A 13,249-nucleotide genomic window follows, 5' to 3' on the forward strand; every position below is an offset into this window, starting at 1 on the left:
TGGGGTACGCTGGCAAGGAAATTGTCATACCTACTTGGCTAATGGCTCCCAGCACTGGCCTTATTACTAGTGTATCAGGGTTGGGCAGGATTCAGGAAGTGCTAAAATCTCAGTCAGGCTTAGAGTAGTTTACTGGATTCCTCCCTATGTCACCTATAATACAAGCTAGAGTGAACTTCATCTGTCAGCAACAGCAATTGGGAAAATATGCTGGCAGATTTTTTTTGAGATAAATTGACAGCTTTGATATTTGGGTATTTTTGTGTCTTGGTCACAGCTAATGAAACACTTGTGAAAAATTTTATGGCTCCTAGATATCACCGATTTTTTGTATCATTTCTTTCATATTTCCTTCTTTTTTCTTTTCTTTTTTTTTTTTTTTGTGGTGCTAGAGATTGAACCCAGGGCCTTGTGCATAAAGGCAAGCACTCTAAAAACTGAGCAACATCCTCAGCACCTCTCTCACATTTCTGTTCACTAGAGGTGATGATGGTAATTGGGAATTTTGTCCCAAATGTGGTACATTACTTAAGACTGGACTAATATCCAGTGTATCTAAATCTCTCTACTCATTCATGATTTTGCCAAAGAGATACTCACAGTAGTTTTTTCCTTAAATTTATCTATAGATGGAGGGACAGTGTCTCATTTAATATTCTGCTTTATTTTCAACATCATTCCCTGTTAATATTTGCTTTTTATAGTGTTGCTAAGTTTGGAACTGACTATCTTGCACATTCTTTGCCTCTATGTCCCAATTCTAACTTTAGGTTGGATAGATTCATTCATTCACGTCTAATGTTATTTTTCATATGGTCGGTTTTACATATACCTTTCTATTGCTCTTAACAATACTATTGATCTACATATGGTTTCAGATTTGTTTTATATTATGATATATTGGTCTGTATTATTGCAATATAGTTTCATAATATACATTAAATGTGTCTCATAACAATAACTATATTATTTGTTGTTGTTTTTTTTATTAAAGGTTTTGGGGTATTTTACATATATTTTATTTCTAAGATAATTTTTTGGTCCCTTCTTTCTTTTCTTTTATTTGGTACTTGGAATTAAACTCAGGGGAATTGAGCCACAGCCCCAAACATATTTTGTATGACATTTAGACACGGTATCTCACTGAATTGCTTAGGGCCTCACTTTTGCTGATGCTGGCTTTGAGCTCACAATACACCTCCCAAGGTACTGGGATTACAATTGTGCACCAACAGGTCCAGCTCTCTCCTTGTATTTAAAGAAAAACATGCTAAAATTTTGACAGGAAAATATTATATATTAAATTGAGTTAAAATAGTTGTCTTTGTAATGATTAGTTTTATTTACACACATGCTATTTTATGTGCTTTTGTACATTTTTATTTTGTTTGTGATAAGTTCCACATGTTTTCCTTGAAATCCATTATACATGTGATGTATTTAACAGATGTAACTTCAGTATAATACTTATGTGGTATTTTGTACTCTAATTAAACCAAAAATCTTTCTGGGCTCCAGAACCATTTTTTCTCAAACTTTATTATTTTTATTTTTCTGAATCACCTCCTCTTTCCTCCTAGGCTGCACATTTCTACTGTATTGACAAGTATAGCTCTAGTCTTATGCTATCACATACTTGTACACTGTCGTTGTACACACATACTATAATTTCTACAGGTCTAAGCTACTTGGTGAGAAATATATATATATATACAGTTTTCATGATGAAATAACAGCAATTTCTACTCCATCTTTAGTTCATGATAATTTGTTCTGTGTCCTCATCAATACATTGTATTCTTTTTGTTGTTGTTGTTTCTTACTGGAAATTTAAATCAGAGGCACACAGAGACTGGGTCACACATAGTAGCTTAGGGCCTTGCTATGATTCTGAGGCTGGCTTTAAACTCAGGATTATCTTGCCTTAGCCTCACAATCCATTGGGATTAGAGGTGTGTGCCATGGAACCTGGTTCTATTTTATTTTTATATTGAAATATATATTACTTCTGAAAATAATTTATTCTTGATATTAAGAAAGCATAGAATACCATTTTCCCCCACAAATAACTCCCCCTTTTTTTGGAAAAGATGTCAATTTTTTTGGAAAAGATGTCAATAGTGCTAGGTGTATAATTTATTAATGTCTAAATGGCAAGTTTTTTATTATTATTATTATTATTATTATTATTCTATGTATTAGTTACAAAACCTTATCTCTTCATATTATTATAAGGTATATACTCTTTTCTATAAGTTTATAGCATATATCATTGTGTATCAAAATGACCTTTTGGGGGTTGGGAGGTGAGGGGAGGGATCATGGGGTTAAAAATGATGGTGGAATATGATGTATATTGTTATATAAAGTATATGTATGAAGAAGTGAATTCATGTAAATATAATTTGTATAAAACCAGAGAAATGAAAAATTGTGCTGTATATGTGTAGTAAGAATTGTAATGCATTCTGTTATCATATATAATTTAAAAATATTTAAAAATTAAAGATAAATGATGGCATTATGTTCTTTGTACTTTATGAAGTACAAAATGTATCCTGAACATTTGGTAATACATAAACCTAGATGTAGGTATTTACAGTGTTGTCAGAAAAATTAAATAAATACTGTAGAGTTAATTTTTTGCAATGTATACTCATAATTATATGAGATGCATTTTGTACATATACATGTATACTACCATTATATATAATTTAAAAATGATTACTACATCTCACATTAACTACATTTATTTCAAATTAATTTGTCTTTTGAAAGCACTGATATATGACACTCCTTGTTATGTACCCTTGGTGTGTCCTCAAATTTGTCAATTTTATGTATTATGTTCTTTCCTTTATTCTCCTTTTTATAGAATTTCTTTTTCCAAATTATTGAGATTAATAAATTTTAAACAATTCAGTATAACAGTGCAGTCTGTAGATTTTCTTTTTTAACCTAAGACAAAATACATCCCAATTTTAATAGGCTTATTGTTATGTAAATGACTTTTAAAAACCTGTATATATAACACCCTTACCTGACCTTACTCTGGACTATTGATATCTGGGTGGAGGGGATCTCAAAGTGATCCATGGAAAAGGCAGAACAGATGGATCAAGATGTGACCTTGGTGGATACTGAGTATGTAGTAGTGAGTATTCATGAAAAAGTATTGGTGGAATAGGTACGGGTAGAGAAAAAAGTGCTGTGAAGGGAAGAGAGAAAGAATGACCAACTCAAGAGTTCAGATTTAAAAAGTCTAATGGTGGATCAATGGTAGTATGAGGGTAAAGGGTAGTTTCTTTGGAGGCAGAAATAAGGTAGAAGTGAAAGAAAAAGGTAACTCTGGCACAGTCCCCAAGAGAAAGAGTCAAATGAACACTACTCTCTCTCTCTCTCTCTCTCTCTCTCTCTCTCTCTCTCTCTCTCTCCCTCTCTCTCATATATATATATATATATATATATATATATATATATATATATATATATATATATATATATTGCAAACTTCTATAACATTAGATTAAAGTCAGCCAGCCTCAGCAATTTAGTGAGGCTCTAAGAAAATCAGTGAAACCCTTTTTCTTTATAGAATATTTTATTAAAGGCTGAGAGTGTTTCTTAGTAAAAAAGCATATCTGATTTCAATTTGTCATATGAGAGAGAGAGAGAGAGAGAGAGAGAGAGACAGAGAGAGAGAGAGATCTTGCAAAAATTTAAAAAAAAAATTAATCAGTGACACTGTTAGTTGCCGCAGTCTGCCTGGGCACAAAATCATGAGCCACTCACAGCCTTGTAGATTCAAACAGCAATTCTTTATTCCTGAACTGTCACCAGCACTCTACACGCACGTTCTGGGGAAAAAGCACTTGCACTGGGCTCTGCATCCCAAAATACTCTCTGAATCCCGGGAGAACTCAAAGGGAACTCAAGGAGCGGGCTGGGCCTGAGGCAGCAGGATATGCCCTAGTCCCAGCAGGGTCCTCCTTAAACCTGGAACCACCCTAAACCCAAGGAGCAAGCACCTGAGGCAGCAGGATACTCCCTATTCCCAGCAGGATACACCCTAAACCTGGACCCACCCTAATCCAGCAGGATTCTCCCTAAACCCGAATTCATCCTTGTCCTTGAGCAGGGTCACCTTACTCAAACATACATGCAATGTCACTGCAAATGACCTGGGTCCAAGGCAAGCCCATTTCCACAGTGAAGAGTCCTCTGTCTAAGCAACATGGGGTAAGCTGACAAGGAAATTGCCATGAGTCATTCTTACTTAGCTATGGCTCTCAGCAGTTAGTGTCAAGGATTAAATAATTTAAACGTAATAGTGAGCTAGTTGGAAAACTCATCTAGGTTATTAACTACTGCTTGGGAAGTCAGTCTACTCTCCAAAATATAAAAGTGAGAGAGAAATTCTTTATTAAAGTGTATATAAGAAAAAAGAGGAGTTTTGACACAGCTTTTAGATGACCCAGACTGGGTCAACTTTAGCAGGTGATTAGGGTTCTGCAAAGATGATAAATCCTTGAGTTATTTGGAATAATGTGATTTTATCTAGTCTTCATAAATGAAGATTGAGGTCTAATATAAATCAGGCTTGGTAAAGGAAAAACATTTCAATGAAAAGCAAATGTATGAATAAACACATAAAACAATATTTAACCAAAAGTCAACCTTCAGAATATTTATGCAATTATGTAATCACCAGTAAGGTAAAAACAATGACAACTAAAGAAAAAGTGAATTAATAAAAAACAAATAAATAATGTAATGTAATGAATTAATTAATGAATAGCTAACAAGTGCAAAGATGTAATGTGACTAGAATTGTCAAAGTCAGCTTGTAGCCATGAAAAAGTGTAAAGGTACATAGAAATGGTGTTTTACTACTTACTGAGACATACCCTATGAACTATAAATTCCACTCCTAGGTGGGAAGAGTTGAACACAGAACCCATTCACCTGGCTCTCTCACTTGGGAACTGTGCAAAAAAATACGTTTTTCTTTCCCTCAAATTTTATTGCTGCTTCCAAGAACACTACCCTCTATATTCACGCTATCATTGTAGACTTGTAGCATGTGAACCCCTCTATTGTTCAAGTTTTTCTCCTTTTTTTCATTGCTCTTTTTCTCCCTACCCCCATATCATCCACCAATACTTATTTTGTATAGCAAAATCTACATACTCAGCAATCACCAGTCTTATATCTTACTATATCCATTTCCTACCTTGTGCATGACCACTTTAAGATCCCCTCCATGAAAACATCAATAGTCCAAAGTGATCAGAATGGGGGTAAAAATTGCAGAATATTAAATGTCAGTTACACAACAAGAAAGCTATAAAAAGTGGGCTTCATTTAAAGGTGAAAATAAAAAGAAAATCTTTAGACTTCACTAGTCAAAATAAAGGATCAAAAATTTATGAGTCTCAATAATTTGAATTATACTTGTGAGTCACGTTTTTGGGGGAAGGGATATAAGAACATTGCTGAAGAGTTTAAAGTTCAAACTGTTTCTTTTTATGAGACAAAGAATAGAAAAATTAAAAATATATATATTAAAGTAATTGTGATATCATTTTCATAAAAATATATATACATATTTATTCACAAATTGCTTTAACCTTATAAACAGTTATAAGTGTCAATACATTTCTCGCTGGGCGAGGTCCTATTATTGGAAGAAAACTTTGCCTTAAAATAACCCCATACAGAGGCATTTAATGCAATTAACAGGCCTTAAATAATAATAATAATAATAATAATAATAATAATAATAATAATAATAATAATAAGTGAGATGGGGAGGATTTCAGGTTGTGAAGCATACCTGTAATATAAGTTACTTGAAAAGACATCACAGGAGAATTTTATACATTTTCTGAAGACATATATGTATATATTATTTATAAAAAGTGTTTATGAGTTCTGTAGTGAGGGTGCACAAGTCCAATACAAATTTTTTTTTCTTGAATTTTTTTTGTTGTAGATGGACACAGTATCATTAGTAGTTTCTTTGTTGGCTTTTTTTAATATTTAGTTTTAGTTTTTGGCGGACACAACTTCTTTGTTTGTATGTGGTGCTGAGGATCGAACCTGGGCCGCCTGCATGCCAGGCGAGTGTGCTACAGCTTGAGCCACATACCCCTCTTGGGTGGCTTTTTTAATACAGTGCTTCGTGTTCAACCAAGTACCTCATGCATGCTAGGGATGTTCTCTACCACTGATCCATAACCTTAGTCTCCAAAGTCCGTTGCTTAATGTATTTTTTTGGTGGGAGTGTATGTGTGTAGTGCAGGGGATTGAATCCATGGCCTTATATAAGCAAAACAAGCACTCTACTGACTAAGCTATATTCTCAGCCCTGATCTGTAGTCGGTTAACAATGACAATGGAGCAGCCTGTCATTCAGACATTGATTCTGTGCCCACTTGGCTCAGATTGGAGGCAGTGCCTGAAGCCTTGACAAATCAGTCACTTAGGTGAGAACTGTCCAATCCTCATGCAGCCAGTGATGAGGGGGAGGGCTTCCACAATCTTCTGTTCCCTTGATGTCTGGAACCCGCCATTTTTTCAATCTTTTTGTAGGCTTCTGTTCTGGATCCGGAGCCCAGGTGTCTGTGCTATGCAGAATCTGAAAACAAACCACAGGGAGAACGCTGAGAACCCTGAGAGCCAGGAAATGCTAAGTGTGCCTTGTTATATTGAGACTGTGTAGGAAGGAGGCTTAAAGCTGACAGGAGTGGCAATAGTGGAAACTGGCAGTCATGGCTAGGGACTCCTCGTGGTCCTCTCCAGAGTCTTGTGGCCAGAGGGTCTCTCTGTGGTAGCTTAGCCTTCACCTCCCTCTGACTAGTCTAGTGAGGCTTAGATCAGCAGTTGAAAACCTGGGTATTTTATTCCATAATTGTATGGTGTTTTCAGCTTCTTTCTAAAGCCCTTTGTGGGCTTCCATGTGCCATGAGTCCAGCATGTCTCCAGATTGCAAAGAGAAGACTGAGATAATTACCAGGAGAGAACTCCAAATCCATTTATTGTATTCATGCATGAGAGAGGCTGTTAATTTTAGGGCTTGTTACTCATGAGGGTTTGTTTGCTTGTTTGTTTGTTTGTTTATTATAATAATAATAATAATAATAATAATAATAATTATTATTATTATTATTATTATTATTATTATTGAGTGTATGTTGTTTTCTTTTTGGTACCATAAATTCAACCCAGAGGTGTTCATCCACAGATTCATAATCCCCACCCCTTTTTAAATATTTTTATTTAGAGACAGGGTCCCTTGAATTTCTTAGGGCCTCACAAGTTTGATGATGCTGGCTTTTAACTCATTCTCCTCATGAGTCCTGAGATTTTTAAATATAGCAGAAGCAGTATCTCAAATCCAAAACAAAAATCTGAAATCCAAAACTTCAGTTTAGCTCTCCATAGGTCTTAGAATAAACCCCTAGTTTTCTAGCTCTCTGTTCCCATATCCAAAACTAGGGTTCTCTGTTCACAGAAAATAAGTATAAAATAGAATAGATAGTATAATGACCACGTAATGTGGATAATGGGCCTCACTCAAACACACCTGGTGGCTAACCTAAATATGTTAATGAGCACCATTAAGGCCTATTTCAAATGTAAAAGACCTTGCATTATGTTTCCTGTTCTGCCCAAAACCATCTAAGATGGCACACAAAAATGAGTTTTTTTTTTTTTTTTTTTTTTTTTTTCTGGTATCATTCCTCATACCACCTGGTGGGCGTTCTATTTCTTCTTGCTTAAATGGATTTTTTTTCTTCAAAATTTATGAGACAAGCACTCAGATTCAATTTGCAAACTGAGAAATTTTGGTTAATCTCAAAACTCCACTTTCAGCATTATTAATCATTTTCCCATGTTTTATTTCAAATGTATGCATCATTTATAATGTTTTTCTTCAAGAACTGGAGGGCATTTTTAAAAGATTTTAATTTATCATTCTGAGATTTTCATATGAGAAGAAAGCAGAATAAAAGTAGGTGACATTAAAAATAATGAATCTCTCCTAAATGAGGTTTATGTGTCCCAATTAAGGATTTTTAAAAACTGTAATGGGTCATCAATTGAGGGTTTATTTATTTATTAATTTGTTTATTTATTTATGGTCAGGCAATCTGGGGTTGTGGATCAGTGGTAGAGCACTCACCTAGCACGTGAAAGGTCCTGGGTTCGATCCTCAGCACCACATAAAAATAAGTAAATAAAAAATAAATAAATAAATAACCCACACAAACATTCCAAATATTTCAGGAAACTCTTTTATTCTGGTGTGACAGGAAAAAAAATAAAAGTGGGACTAACTTGAATTTAAATTACATGCACTTTCAATCTCTCTCTCTCTCTCTCTCTCTCTCTCTCTCTCTCTCTCTCTGTGTGTGTGTGTGTGTGTGTGTGTACTGGGGATTGACCCCAGGGCCTCATGCTTAGAAGGCAAGCACTCTACAAGCTGAGCTATTTACTCAGCCCCATTTTTGGGGGGGGGGGGAGACTGGGGATTGAAGTCAGGGGCACTCTACCACTGAGCCACATCCATACCCTTATTTTGTATTTTACTTAGAGACAGGGTTTCACTGAGTTGCTTAGTGCCTCACCATTGATGAGACTGGTTTTGAATTCATGATCCTTATGTCTCAGTCTTGTAAACAGCTGATATTACAGGCAGGCACCACCATGCCTGGCCAACATCAATCTTTTTTTTTTTTTTTTTAAAGAGAGAGTGTGTGTGTGAGAGAGAGAGAGAGAGGGAGAGAGAGAGATTTTTTTTAAAAAAAATTAATATTTATTTTTCAGTTTTGGGCGGACACAACATCTTTGTTTGTATGTGGTGCTCAGGATCGAACCCGGGCTGCACACATGCCAGGCGAGCCCACCACCACTTGAGCCACATCCCCAGCCCCAACCAACTTCAATCTTAAGGGCTAAATTACACGCAATTTAGATCAAAGTCCATGTCAATATCTTGGTTTTATATATATATAATGTTGTTTATATATATATATATATATATATATATATATATATATATATATATATATATATATATATAATGTTGTTGATATATAGATATAGATATATATAATGTTGTTGATATATAGATATATATATATATATAATGTTGTTGATATATAGATATATATATAATGTTGTTGATTATATATATATATATATATATATATATATATATATATATATATATATATATATAATGTTGTTGATAGACCTTATATTCCAGTGCCTCACATGTGCCAGAGAAGTGAGCTCCACTGAGCCCCAGCCCCAGCCCCCTGGTACATTTTTCATGGGGGATATTGGAGATTGAACTCACGAACACTTGACTACTAAGACAAATCCCCAGGATTTTTTTTTTTTTTACTTTATTTAGAGACAGGATCTCACTGTGTTTCTTAACACCTCACTTCTGCTAAGGCTGGCTTTGAAATTTTGATAATTCTTCCTCAGCCTCTTCAGCAACTGGGATTACAGGCTTGCACTAACACACCCAGCACCTAGTACATTTTTAATACCTGTTTTATGTAGATTTTAACCAGTAGCCTTAACTTTTTTTCTAATATATATTTGATTTGAATCCATAACCCAGAAATCAGTGAAACAGAATCTATTTTTTATCTGCAACTCTGCTTTTGGTTATGTCAGTGTCTGAGTTAAGATTCCCCATTAAAGAATTTACTATGTCTTGTGTTCTCATTCTGACCTCCCATATGAGCTATTTCTGAGTTTTAGAATATCTGAAACAAGGTTCCCAGAGATTCCAAATTTTTTGGAGTATTTAGAAAACACCATTCTCTGAGTCTTGTCTTCTAGGGACCACTTTGAATTTTAAGTGTGTAGCTTCTGAAGGGATGGACTAATTGGATGCTTTGCAACTGGAAGGCATTTTCTGATATACTTTCTCTCTAAAAGGTACTTTATTTGTTTCCTTTTATTAGATACTGTGAATAAAGGTACAATAAAAAATAGAGGACATCTGGACCCGAGGCGGCGGCATTGGAGCGGCCTCGCTGTGCGAGGAGGCCCGGCTGGTGCGAGGCCGCAGCCAGGAGCCCGAGGCCGGGCCTCGCGCTGAGCCGGCTGGGCCGTGGGCTGCCTGCGGCCTGGGCGGCGAGGCCTCCTTCCGGCTGGTGGGCCGCCGTTCCCTCGATGCGGGTGTGGGCTCCGCGGAGCAGGACGGAGGCTGGGCCCGGGCCGCGGGCGGGATAGGAGGCCGACAGGCCCGCTCGCCCGCGCAGGTGGATGCGGTGCCGCGGCGATGGACACCCTAGAGGAAGAGAGCTTGGCGCTGTCCTTCTCCTCTGCATCCGATGCAGAATTTGATGCTGTGGTTGGATATCTAGAGGACATTATCATGGATGACAAGTTCCAGTTATTACAGAGAAACTTCATGGACAAGTACTACCAGGAGTTTGAAGATACAGAAGAGAATAAACTCATCTACACACCCATTTTTAACGAATATATTTCTCTGGTGGAAAAATATATTGAAGAACAGCTACCGGAGCGGATTCCTGGATTTAACATGGCAGCTTTCACAACTACAATACAGAAAAGGAAGGCCGGGGACTGACTTAAGCAGTGGCTTAGTGGTGACTTCATTGTGCAAATCATCCTCTATGCCAGCTTCCCAGAACAATTTGAGGCACTAGGTCCCATCTCCAGGCAATGAACAGGAACATTCTGGATGTCACCAGTCTGACAGACTAAGAGAGACTACAGCTAATGACGACAGAAGAGTCCATCTCAGAAAGACTCTGTTCTGCAGCCCTTGGTTTGTGTTAAGTATTGACAGGTCAGAAACAACATGACCGGACCTTTGGACCCACTTCTCCTGACAAGCCATTTTGTATTAGTGTTCTTCCCCTCCCCACCTAGTCACCTCTCAGGTGCTTGGGTCAGGCCCCTCTGATCATGCCCAGGTCAGCCATTCCACCTGGGAGCCCTTCCCTGGTACATGTTGGTGTGCATAACCACAACCATGAACCCTCCTCTTCCCAGCAGGCTTTGCATGAGTCCTTTGTGCACTCACTGCTCTTTTTTACATGGGACATAGTTTCAGTCCTTCACCCTCAATGGGGTTTTTGTTTGGGAGTATTTATCTAGGGAGCTACTGGAGCCAGCTGCCTGTCCTGCGATTTCTGTGTCTCCTCTGATCACAGCTTGTGCTGGCTGTGGGGTCAACCAAGAGAGATGTCCTTTACCTAAAAGCTACGTGTGAAAGTCAACTCCCAGTCTTAACATACATGGTCCTTGTAACACTGTCTTCTGTTGGTCCTGATATAGTCCCACTGTTTCTAGAAGTCTCTTTCAAGCATTATTTTTGAAAAATATTTTTATAGATGAATACTCAGGCAAACTTAGTGGATATGATCTTGGAACTTCCATGATAATCCACCTAAAGATCAAAATATTATATGCTATGTGCTTTTTAGTCATTAGTGCTGTAAAGATAAAAATGCTTTTCATGTTGGTGCACCTGTTTCAGCAGCACCAGAGAATGTCTGCTATGTGCTGGAACAGGCTGAAGCAACCCTGCGTCATGGCATGTCAGGTGTGTTGTGCATGTTGGCTTAAAACCCTTTCTGTGTAAGCCAGTTGTTTGGTTTTTTTATTAGGGTAGGTAAAGACTCTGCGATTTCTTCTTCCCATCACAATCTCCTGCCAAGATGGTGTTCACTGGTCTAGCTCAGCATGAGGAGGAGGCAGTGGACAGCTTTACTGTTCATGTGTCAGCTTTGGTTTACTACATTGTTTAGTTTAGTACTGACAGAGAACTTATGTGTCACACATCCCTGGAAAGAAGGAAAAAACAGTTCAGTTCCCCTGTGTACTTTTTTATTTTACTTTTTATAGTGAAAATAAGAATCTGTGCTGACTTTTCACTTATCTTCTGGTTTTAAAGGATGAGCTATAAGCTGTGTGTTTTTCTGTACTAATGTGTCGTTTATTACTTTTTGTACCATGAGTAAAATTTGAGGTGTTTTGCAAGAACCATCATTCTAAAAAAAAAAAAATAGATGTGTGGCAATATATTTAGCAAAGGGATTCCAAAGTTTTTACATACATACCAAAAGTTATTATTACTGGATTGTATGGCATTTTTTAATGACAATTATTATTATTTTTTTTATTTATTTAAATACTGGAGGTTAACCCCAGGGCACTTTACCAGTGTGCTACATACCCAGTCTCCAACACTTTTATTTATTTTTGAGAGAGGGTTTTACTGAGTTTCTTAGGACGTTGCCAAGTTCTTGAAGCTGGTCTTTAATTTGAAAATAAATCCCTAGTTTTCTACCTCTTATTCTCCTAAGCCACTGGGAGTACAGGCATGTATGATTTTGCACTGCTACCCCAAATTATTCCTAGTGGATTATGTGGCATTTTTAATTGGGGCTTTTAAAGAACCTTAACACTTTTATAAAAAAATATATTTATTAAATTTATATTGTCACCAATATTTTTACATATTTTTGTACCCTAGAATCCCTATTAATTATGAGATATTTGCTTGGTTTTGTATGGTTTGGTGCTGGGTATTGAACCCAGAGTTGCATACCACTGAGATACATCCACATTCTTTTTTATGTTATATTTTGAGACAGGCTCTCATTAAGTTGATTGTAGCCTTGTTATGTTACTGAGGCTGTCTTTGTACTAACAATTCTCCTGTGTCATTTCCCATAGCTTCTAGAATTTCAGGCATATGCCACCACACATGACAATTTTAAATTTTTATAATAGCCATTCCAACAGCACTGCATAGGCTGAATAAAATCTATTTGATTAATGCATTGAATCCCTGAGGCAAGTTTATGTGAAGTGGCCAGTGTAGGAGTGTTGTGTAAAGATTAGCAAGGATTGTGGAATGTGATAGACACTATTATCTAAAGTACATATATGGGGCTGGGGATGAGGCTGAAGTGGTAGTGCACTTGCGTGGCATGCGTGCAGCCGGGGTTCTATCCTCAGCACCACATACAAACAAAAATGTTGTGTCTGCAGAACACTAAAAAATAAAAATAATAAAATTCTCTCTCTCTCTCTCTCTCTCTCTCTCTCTCTCTCTCTCTCTCTCTCTCTCAAAAATAAAGTACATATATGAAGACAGGAATTGATGTGAACATACTTTATATACAAACAGAGGTATGAAAAATTGTTTTATATGTGTAATAAGAATTGTGATGCATTCCAT

The 13,249-nt window shown here is 36.7% G+C and overlaps 1 pseudogene; it reads left to right on the forward strand.

Moving 5' to 3' along the window:
• Positions 1–10,177: 10,177 nt before the first annotated feature.
• On the forward strand, positions 10,178–10,879 carry LOC114084112 (ADP-ribosylation factor-like protein 2-binding protein pseudogene; annotated as a pseudogene).
• Positions 10,880–13,249: the final 2,370 nt, after the last annotated feature.

The sequence above is a fragment of the Marmota flaviventris genome, unplaced genomic scaffold, assembly GCF_047511675.1.
Source record: "Marmota flaviventris isolate mMarFla1 unplaced genomic scaffold, mMarFla1.hap1 Scaffold_44, whole genome shotgun sequence".
NCBI lineage: Eukaryota > Metazoa > Chordata > Mammalia > Rodentia > Sciuridae > Marmota > Marmota flaviventris.